Raw genomic sequence first — 12,847 nt, 5'->3', positions numbered from 1 at the left:
TTCTATCTGTGCCCTGAGGAAAAACAAGTAGTCCAATGCCAGTTCCAAGCAATCTGGATTCTGAGTCACATCTCTTGGGACTGGTATGTTCCGTTTCTTGGGCCTTGGACTTTAGAGAAGAGACTTAGTAGCATCATATCTATGGGGATATTTCACCAATTCTTCATATGATATTCTGCAATCTGGTGGAATGTTGATGTTGGCATGGTTTTGCTTGGGCCAGGTCCTTGAATTACAGGCCTGAATGTTGAGAACCTGTATTTTTTTCTGTCATTACAGATAGGCAGATGGTTTGTGCGGATCACAAATAACGCAGGTGTGAGTATGCTCCCTTGTGGTAAGCCATTTTGTTGTCACATCATTTACTCCATTTCTGTCAAAGTTCATCATGAAATCTTTTGTTTTCTAATAAAGATTGTATCAGTCACACTCAGTGATCTTTCAGTATGATAAGCATTTTGGCAAGGCGTCCCATTAGCTGAGGCAAGAAAAGGAAGCAGAGATGTTACTTTTTCTCACCAATAATGTTGTTGTGAATACCCACCAAGCTCTGGAAGAGCCAGGTTCAGTTCCCTCTTCTGCTTAAGGGGATTTGAACTTGTCTCTCCACTTCCCTGACTGCTCTAACCACTAGGTTAAAGAATATTCTAGGGCAGGGCTTTCTCAGTTCCTCATATTGAAACCATTTCACTTTGCATAGGTTAATTAAATATTCATGGGAACAGGAAGATGGCAAGCCTATGCAAATGACTCTGTACCTTAGTGGTATAGTCTTTCATTTGGGAGCAGAAGCCTGGCTTCCATTATCCACATCAATGAATACTTAAATGAAAAATACAGAAACATTACCAGAAGCTGGTACAGGAACTGAGGACTTCCCCTTCCAGGTGAGCGCACTAACCACTAAACTAGAAAGTCACTCTCCCCATGACACAGGAAATAATGAAATATGGCATACAAATAAAACTGCTCCAACAAGAGAACTTCAGACAGGTCTGTCTTGAAACCTTGCACTGTGAATATTCACCCATAACTTAAGACCTGTGTTCAAGTTCCTTGAGAAGAAAGCTATGAGTTTTAATTACCAAGGTGTGTGCTGTCCATCCTTAGTAAAAGAAGGGCATTGCCACTATTTCTTCCTCTTGCTTGCCTGCTTAATTTTTTATGCTTCTTTAGATGATCAAAGAGTTATTGTGTTGATGAATGGTGTATTTGTTCTGTACAGTGTTTGTTCTGTACAATATTTGAATGTTGCCTTTTTTGGCTGAGTTAGATGGATGGCTTATTGCGTTCTGCACTTGCTTCATAGTAGTAACTTTCCCAGCACGGACAGATTGTGCTACTGAAAGGAAATGTATGTTGTTGCTAACTTCATTGTATAGGGCCTTTGTCCAGGATAAAGGATAAGGAGGTATGTAAGATATATTCTTGATCTTATGTCTTTCTGGCCTCTAAACATGATGTAGCTGTGTCTCACACCCACCAGAGAAGAGCAGGTACACACTGGTGTTGTTATCTCTGTAAAAGTGGTAAAGACCAGCATGTGGGCTCACCTATTGCCTTTTGGCCAATGACTTTCCCACTAATTTTCAAGAAACCTCACTACCAATCCTTGTGAGACTGCTTGGGCAGATATGCTTAGGGAAATCCACTAGGTAGATCTCACAGATAAAGTGGAAGGAGGAACATTTAGTGTGGATTTACTGTGTTTAGGCTTCAAGGTTTTGGTAGTAGGGGGACTGCAGGGGAGGCTTCCATGAGGACACCAGAAGCTGCCCCCATGTTGGACAGAGCCAGTTCCTGCTGGTGGCTGAGCCCAGCATCTTTGCAATAACATATTTAAGGAAGGGTAAAAATATGCTTTATGGGAGGTGGGAGAAAAAAAGGGAAAAAATATGAGAAAGACAACTCAGCAGACACCAAGGTCAGTGAAGAAGGAGGAGGGGAGGTGCTCCAAGTGCCAAAATGGAGGTTCCCCTTATAACCCATTGAGGAGACACAGGTTGTGCCCTTGCAGCCCATGGAGGTTATAGGAGTGGAGCAGATATCCATCTGCAGCCCATTGAGGACCCCATGCAGGTGGATGTGTCCTGGAGAAAGGTGAAGCCTATGGAGAACCCATGCTGGAGAAAGCAACTGGCAGGACCTACAGCCCAAGGAAAGGAGCCCATGCAGGAATAAGTTTTCAAGTAAACTTCTGTGGGATCTGCACATGAGCAGTCCATTCCTGAAGGACTGTACCCTGTGAAAAGGATCCATGCTGGAGCACTCTGTGAAGATCTACAGCCCATGAGGAGGGCTCACACTGGAGAAGTTCATGAAGGAATGTACATCAGGGGATGCCATACCCCATTTTGCTTCCCCCTGTGCCACTTTGAGGGGGGACATCATAGAAGAGTTGTGGGAATGAAGTTGAACCTGGAAAGAAAGGGGGCAGGTGGTTGTAGTTCTGTTCTTCTTTCTCATTATCCTACTCTGATTGATTAGAGATAAATTCAAATAATTTCACTAAGTCGAATCTGTTTTGTCCATGACTATAACTGGTAAGTGATGTCCTTGCCCTTACCCTGTTTCCAGTTTTTCACTCTATTTTCTCTCCTTGTCCTATTGAGAAAGGAGAGTGACAGAGCAGCTTGGTGATCACTCAGCAGCCAACCAAGGTCAACCCATCATAACGGGGTTTGTCTCATCGCACTTGAAATATCTACAACAGAGCTGGCCTCATCTGAGGTAATCACCTGGGCTTCCCTGGCAGTCAATGGAGAGAAACAAGACTTTCCAGGCAGCAGTTCATCTCATCCTAATGTAAACATAAATACAAAGCAGATGAAACTTATCTTTTAAGTGCTTCTTGCTCTGTTGGCTGTTTAAGGAAGCCTAGAGCATCAAGCTCAGATGTAGGTTTCTACACCATAGCTGTCAAGAATTAAGTGAGATGGCTTCTTCTCCTGTGTTTTACTATTTCATTGAGATCTATTTGTGGTCTGTGGTTCTGATTGCCCTGAAGACACGAGATGATTCTGCATAGACCCAGTGGCAGAAAAGTTTTGCAGCAGTAAAATACCAGTTGCATCCATGGAAGACAATTCGGAGCAGCTGAGAGTCCCGACCTAATAGAAGAAGGCAACACTGTGTGATGATACTAGCCCAGATGCAACGACATCGTTGGTGCATGAGCCAGTCACTGGAGTCATTATTACAAGCAACCAGAAAAGTTAATTCAAGTGCAGAATGACATCAGTACAACTGTTTTCTAAATGTATTCACTCTCAGTTGAGGTCTGTCTTCCTCCCCTCCTTTATATATCACAGAAGTATCAGAGGCTTTAGGACCCCTTGATGGATCTCAAAGGAACCCAGGACTTGAACCTCATTTCAAAAAGCAGCAGTTAGTGTCCTGCATACCTGTACAGCTTGGGGGCTAAGTTGTTTCAGAAACATCAGTGTTCAAGAAGAGAGAACTTCAAGGGAAACAAGTGTCTTGCCCATTTTTATATAACTTTTCTTCTTTATTTTAATCAATATCAGATTTATTTAATTAAAATAAAATAGCCTTACATTTGGCTCTAATTCCTATTTTTTTTTTCTCAGACAGTAGATCATACTTCTGCATTTTCATCAAGGCATGAAGAATCAGGATGTACATGAGCAAGCTGATAATACCATTTCATCCAGCAACATGACGGTGCTTCCTAAAGGCATGAAGTATCATTTCAGACGTGGCAAAGCTGAGTCACTGACACTCTGAAGTGACTAATCTTAACAATGTGCTTTAATTCCATTATATGTCATTGTAAAGTTTGACAGGTTTGATACGTTCATTTCAACATTCCACTATACTTTCTGTTCCCACAGTGAATCTACTCACTGGGAAGACAAACTGTGGAAAAAACCCAACCCAACACTTGAAAAGCTAGCTAATTTGCCTTTAAATTTGTCTATGGACCAAATTCTGCCCTCACCAATGGGATGCAACTTCCATTGACTTTACCATTCATATATCCAAAGGCAAAATCTGTTCCTATCTATCAATCTACCTACTATTTTATCTACTATCTGTCTGCTTAACTCTATTAATTAGTTAATGTTTGTAAAACACTCAAAAGATGTAAAGCCCTATAGAAATGCTAAGTATTATAATTATTGTTATCTGACTGCTGTATCTCTTTACCTATCTAGCTATCTACCTTCTCTATCTATTATAATAACAATAATACTTAACACTTATATAGTGTTCTTAATCTTCAAAGTACTTTACAAACATTAACTAATTAATCTAATCTAGTTATCTTGCAAACAACTCCTTTAACAAACCAGTGGTTGTTTCTGTAAAATAAAATTCTTTGCAAAATAGAAAAATTGTATTTTCGGGGGGTTATTTTGTTCAAGTTTGACTATGATAAGGCAATAAATATGTATAAAAGCAAAGGAAGAAGGCTGAGGAGAAAAGCTCCATCACTAGAAAACATTGAGCTTGCAACAGACTCTAACATGTCATAAGCAGCTATAGACCATGAAGAGATTGCCTGAACAACTTATTACTGAATTATACGATGTCTTAGTTTTGATATATAGAATTCCCGCTACATAATGTGTTTTTTTTTTCACTTGTTATTTATAAAGAGCCATGAAACCACTTTCTTCTTCTGGATTAGTCTCTAACCAGAAGCAAGGGCAAGGCTGCCAAATGGAACAGCTCAAGTTGGGCTCTCAAGTCCCAGATCTGCAAAAGTATGTAGACAAGTTGTTTTTCTCCTTACAGAAACTGGTGACAATGACCCAGAATTTTCAAGTGTTCAGAAGGTGCAGTGGGGCCAAGGGGTCCAAAAACATTGAGACCAGGTTCCTTTGAAAACAAATGCACCTCCAAATACCTCCGTGGATCTTCACCTAGACTCACATTGCTGTTGGATAAAGGCAGTGATCACTGTGCATATTCACAGCATCCTGGAGGCGTACAGTAAGGTCAAAAAGCATGTGCAGGCTTTTTTGGTGCTGACATACAGGTTTAGACCTTTGTGCTTCTAAACAAATGAAGGCCACACACTCAGATCAAGCACTGCTTGACAATTGTCCTCACTGCTGAATTGCCACCTAATTGCCTGATTTGGTTTTAGAGCTTACTCAAGAAGAATCTTCTATGGAGAGGGGTAAGGAAGCTTGCCTGTACCTTTTGGCATTGGGAATACAAATCAGTCCTGCCCTGGCACACATAAGAAACAAGGCACAGCCGTAGTGAAGGACGAGCCAAGACTCATGTGGCTTACAATAGCACAAGAGAGCAGAAAATGAAACAAAAACAAATAGAAAAAAAAGGATTGTTTTCCATTTGATGAAAGAGTGAGGGTTTGCTCTTTTTTTCCTGTTTGGGTTTTTTTTTCTTCTTTTTCTCTTGTGGTATCTTTCTATCTGTCCTATTTATTTATCTACATCAACAAAATGTAGATTAGTAAGAGCTAACCTAAAAATGAGTTAAGATTCTCCACTGAGCTCCTCCAACACAGTTTGGCAAGCAGCGGAACTGCGACCACTCTTGGGCAGAGGCTGCATTAGTTCTGCCCAAAAAAATCATTGTTTGGCAATTTCCCAAGATCTCTTCCTCCAGCAGCTACTTTAACATAAAACATGCCCCCTCCAACTAAAAAAATCATTAACTTGCATATTTCTTTCTCAGGCCGTCTTGCAGCCGCAGATGAATCTTGCCAGGTACCAGTGTGAAGCACCAATATGTCCCCCGTGCCACTGCAAGAGGTTTCTGAAGTTTCCTTTTGTGCAAATAGCTGTCATCGTGCAACAGTTATGTTTGTAAATGAGAAATGAAACAAAACAGAAAGTGTCATTAGAGGAGACGACACCGGTCTGGATTCATATTGCGCATCAATCACTTTGTCATGCAGACAAGAATGGCATATTGAGTCAGAGCAATTACAGGCAAATCAGGCTTCCAATGCAATCAATGCAATAAGCAGTTGTTTTTCTGTTACAAATTCACAGAAGATGATCTGAATGTGGTTCTTGTCAGTCAGGCAATGACAGCCAGCTAGGCTGAAATTCAGGGGATAGGGGCTCAGCTACACACTCCCTGATTAACCTTGTACACAAGACCTAACCTAACCCCTGCCTTCATACCTTATTTTTTCCCTAGCGATGCACTGCATAAATACAGTGTTTTGATGGTCTTAAATGTTATGCCCAGCAGGGCTTGAGAAATTAAAGTGCTTAGTTAAAGCTATGGCTGCAAAGGAGAAACATGTATGCAGTTAGCATCTGACAATGAGGGATACATTGAGATACGAGGTATACAGAAACCTAAAATTAAGGGTTGATGTTGGAAAAAAACCTGGGTCAGGAATCTGGGATACTTTGCCTAGAAAGAGTGAAGATACCATTTGAGGCTGACACAGAAGGAAGACTTTGGATTCTGTTTAGGGCAGCAGTTAAAGAACTATAAATCCTTTGATTTTGGACAGGGTAGATGGGGTTCTCCCGTCTCTCCTTGACCCCTGTGTTCACTGTGGAGTGTCTGAACATCAGGCCCTGTGCAAATACGACTGCAGCTCCTCTTTCTCCCACCTCCCCTTTCTCTCTCCTTCCCCAAAGGTTCCTGAAATTCTTCTTCCCTTTCTCTCAGCAAACAAAACCCCATGTACAGAAACCCAAACCTTGCGGTTTGTTTGAATTCAAGGCACTTTGCAGAGCAACTGTTACTTATACGCTCTCCTTGGTGACGCAGAGGAAGACAGAACATGTTTTTAATTGCCAAGCCAAATGGTTATGCATGGGTCCTGTCATGCTTGTGTGAACTTGTTCCTCCCCAGCCCTCCCTCTCCTCCCCACTGAGACAACCTTGCCAAAACTCTGTTTGAGAGTGGTCACAGGGAAAACACGAAGCCTTGCAGGGATTTTGGGGAGTAGACGTCAATCTGTCAGAGGTGTCACCAGAACTGGATATATCTGCTGATCTGTTACCACTTGCTAATTATGGATTCGGCAGCTAATTGTCATAAATCTCCCTAAGAGATGTGGAATGAGACAGGGCTTTCAAAACGTCATGGCCTGGATAGGCTTGCACTCGGTGAGTTGTGAAGCAGAAATGATCATCCCCATGCCAGGGTTCTGCTGCTGTGTGATGCCCCAGTGAATAACTGTATTGTTACAAGTGCCAGTTTGCTCCGAGCAGCATTTCTGACATTCTTTTGCAGACATGGTGAGCGCCCAGGACTAGAACAAACTGAATCATTGAGGATTTTCTTTAATAAGCCCAGAGATGTTGGTAGTCACAGCCAGGCAGATGTTTTACAGGATGAAATCTTGCACCCCTCATCAGGCTGACTTCCTGGTCCACCCTTCAGAAAGCAAAACTCTGCCAAGCAGCCATTCAGTCTCATGCATTCACCGTGCAAACCCACAAATCAGGCACTACCTCAGTGGGGATTCAGATTGCTGCTAAAGATGGTCTTAAGGGTTAACACTCTTCAGATGTGATTCAGCCCGTTAGGAGTTTGGAGTTGGAAAGAAAAAGGTTTAGTAATTTTCACGTGGCTTTAGGTACCCTATTCAGTTATGTCCAATTACCTACCACCTTACACTAGCTGGTTTAAACCTTTCCATGCATCTTGAAAGCTACAGTTCAGGGTGGAAAGGGTAAAGCCAAGTCTTCAGCATCTCAAAGGCATCTAATTTTCTTAAATGCTGAACACCTTCTCAGGAAATCAAGTCCCTTCAGGGTATCTGCAGTTGAACATCCAAAAATAACTACTTGAAACTTTCTGTGGCTCTGAGGATCACAGGCTTTGCACTCATGTGAACAAGTCTTCAGGTAATGGATAGCTCCTGTAAAAAAATCAGAGCAAAGTCTGTGCTGTTAATAGTATGACTTGTCATTTAGAGTGAATGTAGTTAAGGTTGCATGCAGAAGAAATGCCTCTCTTAACAACTTGCTCATGGGTTTCAGAAATTCTGTTCTGCTTTTATTTCCCTAGTTATTTTCCTGTTTTCAGCCAGTTTCTGTAATGTTTTCATCTAGTCCAAGTTTTTATCTTAAACCAAGATTACCAACCACTTTTGGAAATATAAACCACTATCTGTCACGTATTCCATTAATATCTGCCAAATTTCCCAGGTAGAAAGACACAACAATCTATTTTAAGGTCATTTTTCAGTAAAGCTGGCTGAAAACTCCACAGTGGAATGTTTATTTGTTTTCCCAGTTGAAAAAGCTGATTCATAGTAATTCAAACATTTTTGCTGGGATGGATCAGGTTTTGATTCAGGTGTGACAAACTCCAAGCAGAGTACAATTAACCTCTAATGATGAGATTTCCACTGGAAACTAGACTTGCAAGATGCTGTGGTCCGATGGGAACCAGCTCCTGGGAAGCACATCAGCACATCAGGACTGCTGCCGGCAGGGAATCAGGAACCTGAAAATGTTAAAACATTTTTGGTCAAAAGTTGTGATGTTTCCTGCTGGGTGGGAAAGGAGACAGAAAGAGGCCAGAACACCATTAGTCATTTCTTCCCTGAGCTTCCGTGCCTGCCTGCCTAGCTGTCCAAGGAGTCAGGATCGATTGCTTTGTCAGGATAAACATGGGGAGTTTATTTTAAATTAAGCAGAAATTTAATATGAAAATGTTGAAAACTTCTCTGCAAAGAATGATTCCCCTTTACAAAGTTCCAGCGCTCTTAACAAGCCATGCCCATTAGTGTTCAAGTCCATTAACTGTTCACTTAAAAATGTGTTTAGCCCTCTACCAGAAATGTAACATTACTTTTTGGGGAGAGAATTTGCTCTGTGCATCACTAAGCCCATACAGGCAAAGTTCTTTCTGACTGAATTCTGCAACCCACATATTTATTTCTAAACGCAAAAGGTTTTGTGTACTCAAAGCAACCATTGTTTTCTGCAGAAGGCAGAGATGCACATCAACAGAAACCAAACAATTAAATGAACCAACACAAAAATTATTCCCCACAAATCCAAACTTGCTTAAAAAAAAAAAGGTAATTGAAGACAATAATTAGTTCCAAAATGTCTGTTTTGAAATTTCTGCCACTGTGATTTTAGAAAAAACTTGAAAAGGACCTGAAATATTTTCTTTGCTTGAGAATGAGATAATTTTTAGTTCTAATTTTGCCAAAAACATCATAGGAAATGCTTTGGGGTTGACTTAAGGCAAGTCAGCTGTCCTCAGCCATACCTCCCCTTGCTTTATGGCAGTGCATGCAGTCTGTGCCAGCCCTGGAACATCAGCCTCTCCAACAGAATTGATGCAAAATGTCTAATAGACTGGATCACCAGTCCATTTCCACAACGGGGTGAGTCTTATGTAAAAGGGTTATAAGCAGTCTCAGAATCTGGACTAAACTATGAGCAAAATGACTTTAATTGGAGCATTAATCCTTCATTTAGTGCTCAACTGCTGCCTGACCTAGGAAAAGACCAGGAAATGCAATGTGGCCCAAAGACCTTAAATCTGTTGCTTTATTCTCCTTGTTGCTCTGGGGAGGTCAAGTAAATAACACCAAACCATTACTTGACGCAGGTGGTTTCCTTCCAGCACAGTCATGTCCCTTCTCCCACTGGAGAGACGCTTCCTAGATGTGAGCATGTGCTTTGTGTGAGAGCACGTGCAGGTGGCTGTATGCTCATGTAAATCACATCTCCTACTTGCTGACAAGTCCTGGTCCCTCTGGAGTTGGCTGGGTCCCAGCTGTACTCCAGCAAGCAAACACACATCCTAAAGACCAGCACCGGGTCTTGTAGTTTCCATCTCAGGCAATCCTTTCCCTTCTTCTACCCAGATCTAAACTCAGCCTCTGCCACTGATGACAAATGCAGCAGCCAGGGTGAGAATAGTGTTTGGCTTAATGGTGTTTTAACACTTTGCAGATTGCTGTCCTAGGTGATTATAGAGTCTTCCGCATTTGTTTGGCTGGAAATATGGAAAATTAATTAGTAGCAGAAGGGTATAACTTTGCCAGCCATTAACTGAATTATAAGTAAGTGTTTTCTTTGTCTGGCAATATCTTACCTTGTCCTTGTGCCAAAAATATCTCATAACTTGGTATTATATTCTCTGAAGACAACCTTTTCAATGACTTTATGTGTGAGATAATGTAATACCAGTAGGAGAGGATTATTTTTTCTTCTTTTTTTTTTTTTGTGCTGATGAAAGGGATGTAGCTACATTTCTGAAGGTCAAGTGTTTGGAACCAAAAGCTGTTTGCTTATCCAAATTTTGTTTGAACTGCGAGTGAAAACCAAAAAAATCACAGCTAATGGTGAGAAAACGAGAGAGAAAAGAAGAAAGGGGGAAACTTTTCTAAGTCTAAATGCTGTTGCTTATTCATTTTCTGATACAAAGCATGATTTGTTGTAGATTTTTTTGGAAGAAGAGAGAACCAGATTTAAGAAGAGAGAACCAGATTTAACATTCAGTCTTTGTTTTGTAATAAGCAGTATTACAGCTGATACACCTTCCATCTGCATATTTGCTCTAGTACAAAGGTTGACGTAGTTTGATAGGTGTTTCAGTTAGAAAAAAAAAGGGGGGGGGAGGGAAAATAGGGAAAAAAAAAGTGAAAGAAAAGAGAAATAACTCATCTGTTGCTCTAGGCATGTTTTTAGAAAGCCGTTATAAAACAGACAACTCCTAATTTGCCTGCTGTCCATTAATCAACATAGCTGCGATGAGGGATAAAGCATGTTATCATTCCTCCACTTGGGCCTTCATGCTTTTTCAAAGCTTCTCCTTTCCATTACTCTGCTCTGGATAGTGGTTGTGAGCTGAGGATGTCTTCTGTTGACCAGCCCTTCCTCCAGACCAGTTATTATCTGGCTGCCGGGTGTGCAGCTGCTTGTTCTTCTGACCATAAAGGTACAAAATGTGACTCATGGGAACAGGAGGTGCATTTTTGGTGTGGTCAAACATGGGCCAGGTGATGCATTTGGTGCATGATGGATGCCTTGTCCATTGGCTCATATAAGTAGGGAATGGTCTGAGAGGATTGCCTGAACACCTCTTACTGCCTTGCGTGCAGAGGCACACACCATTCAGCAGGCTTCTGCTGCAAGTCGCCCACGAGTACCTGCCTGTTTTCAAAATTAATCAGTGTTGACTTGGAAGCACTTTCATCTGCATAAACTTTCTTTCCCCCACCCCCTTTCTCTTCCTCATGCTGAGACAAGCTACCATGAATGCTACAAGAACAGTGGAGGTGCTGTCTAGACACCCAGAGCATCTCAGCTGCTGCTGCGAGCATGAGACTTCCCATGCAAAAAAAGGCATCCACACACGAGGCTGCTGGCAGGCTCATCTCCTACTCTCTTGGCCCAATCTCCAGCCACAAAAGCCATGTCTAGTCAGTTGGATGTGCTTTCAAATGTCAATGGTTGGACTGATTAGCAAATACAAGAAATGATCCTGATTGTGGTGAAACCCTAAATTGTCTAAGAGAGAATTTGTGAAGTGCTTAAACAAGAGGTCTGTGTAGAGTTTGCCTATATTTTTTTGCCTAGCAACACAAACGGATCTGAAATCTTTGCTGCTAGTGGGGATTGAAGGTCTCAGGGATCACAGAAGTGCTGGTTGAAGGGGATGGCTTGAGGTCTGCAGCCCAACCTCTTGCCTGAAGAAGGCCCATTTCTAACATCAAAGCAGGCCAACTGTGGGCTTGAAAGCCCCAAGCATGGAGATTTCAGAGCCTCTCTGGGTGGCCCAGTTTAGTGTGGGGCTGCTTTCCTAGAGAAGCTCTTCCCTGTGACCAACCTGGACCTCCCAAGTCACAACCTGTGGACATGGCTCCCTGCTTTGACACCTAACACTAACAAAATGAGATGGGCTCTTTGCAACTCTCCATCGCATATTTGTGCACTGATTAATAAATAGATCAGTTCTTCCTCTTTGACAGTCTAGATAAACCTCCTACAAGCCCTCTTGTAAGCTAAGTGATAGAGGCACCTAAATATCTTGCTAGCTTTCTGATGAGTCCTATTCAGCTTTTCAACATCTTTCTTGAACTGGATGCAGTATTTCAAGTGCAGCCTCTGTACTGCTGCACAGAGGGGGATAGTGATTTCCATAACCTGCTGGTCAGCCACTCCTCCAAATGTAACCCAGCAAAAAGTAAGTTATATTCGTTGTTGTCTCACATTCAATTTGATATCCACTGTTATTCAGCCTGTCCCTACCTTTACTGGTCCATAAGGTTATTCATCCAAGGAGAAGAAACTGCCACTGTCTTTTCTATACTTCATAAGGTCTCTGCAGCCCCAATCTTTAAGTTTCTAAAAGCCTGCCTGACTTGAAGATCTACTGTTCAAGTTACCAGCTAGTTGTAATATGCTTGCTACCATGTGACAAATGGATGTTGAGCTAATTATGACCACCAATTTTCAACTTGTATAGCATTTTAGTCCTTCTTCAGCATCCTAATGATAATCACAGAATCATAGAATAGTTTGAGTTGAAAGGGACCTTCAAAGTTCATCTCCTCCAATCTCCATGCAATGAGCAGGGACATCTTCAATTATGCTGTAGGTGACAAAATCCTTGTTGTATTTAAGATATGTAATACCTGCTGCTCTTCCTGTGTTGTTGTAGCCAGTCATTTAATTACGGAAGTTAGTCAGGTTAGTTAACCATGATTTGCCCTAGACACATCTGTGTAGACTGTTACTGATTGCTTCTTGTCTTTCAGTACATTGGAAGTGGATGCCAAGAGGATGAGCCCCCAGACCTTTCCAGAGCCTGAGGTGAGACTGGCTAACCTATAAGTTCCCTGCTCCTCCCAGTCTTAAAGACAGGCATAATGTAAGCATTTTCCATCATCAAGAATTTGCTGTC

The sequence above is a fragment of the Pezoporus occidentalis genome, unplaced genomic scaffold (assembly GCF_034315485.1).
Source record: "Pezoporus occidentalis ecotype Australia unplaced genomic scaffold, CSIRO_AGI_Poc_V1 ctg136, whole genome shotgun sequence".
Taxonomy (NCBI): Eukaryota; Metazoa; Chordata; class Aves; order Psittaciformes; family Psittacidae; genus Pezoporus; species Pezoporus occidentalis.
The sequence above is the reverse complement of the archived record's forward strand: the minus strand, read 5'-3'. Positions refer to the sequence as shown.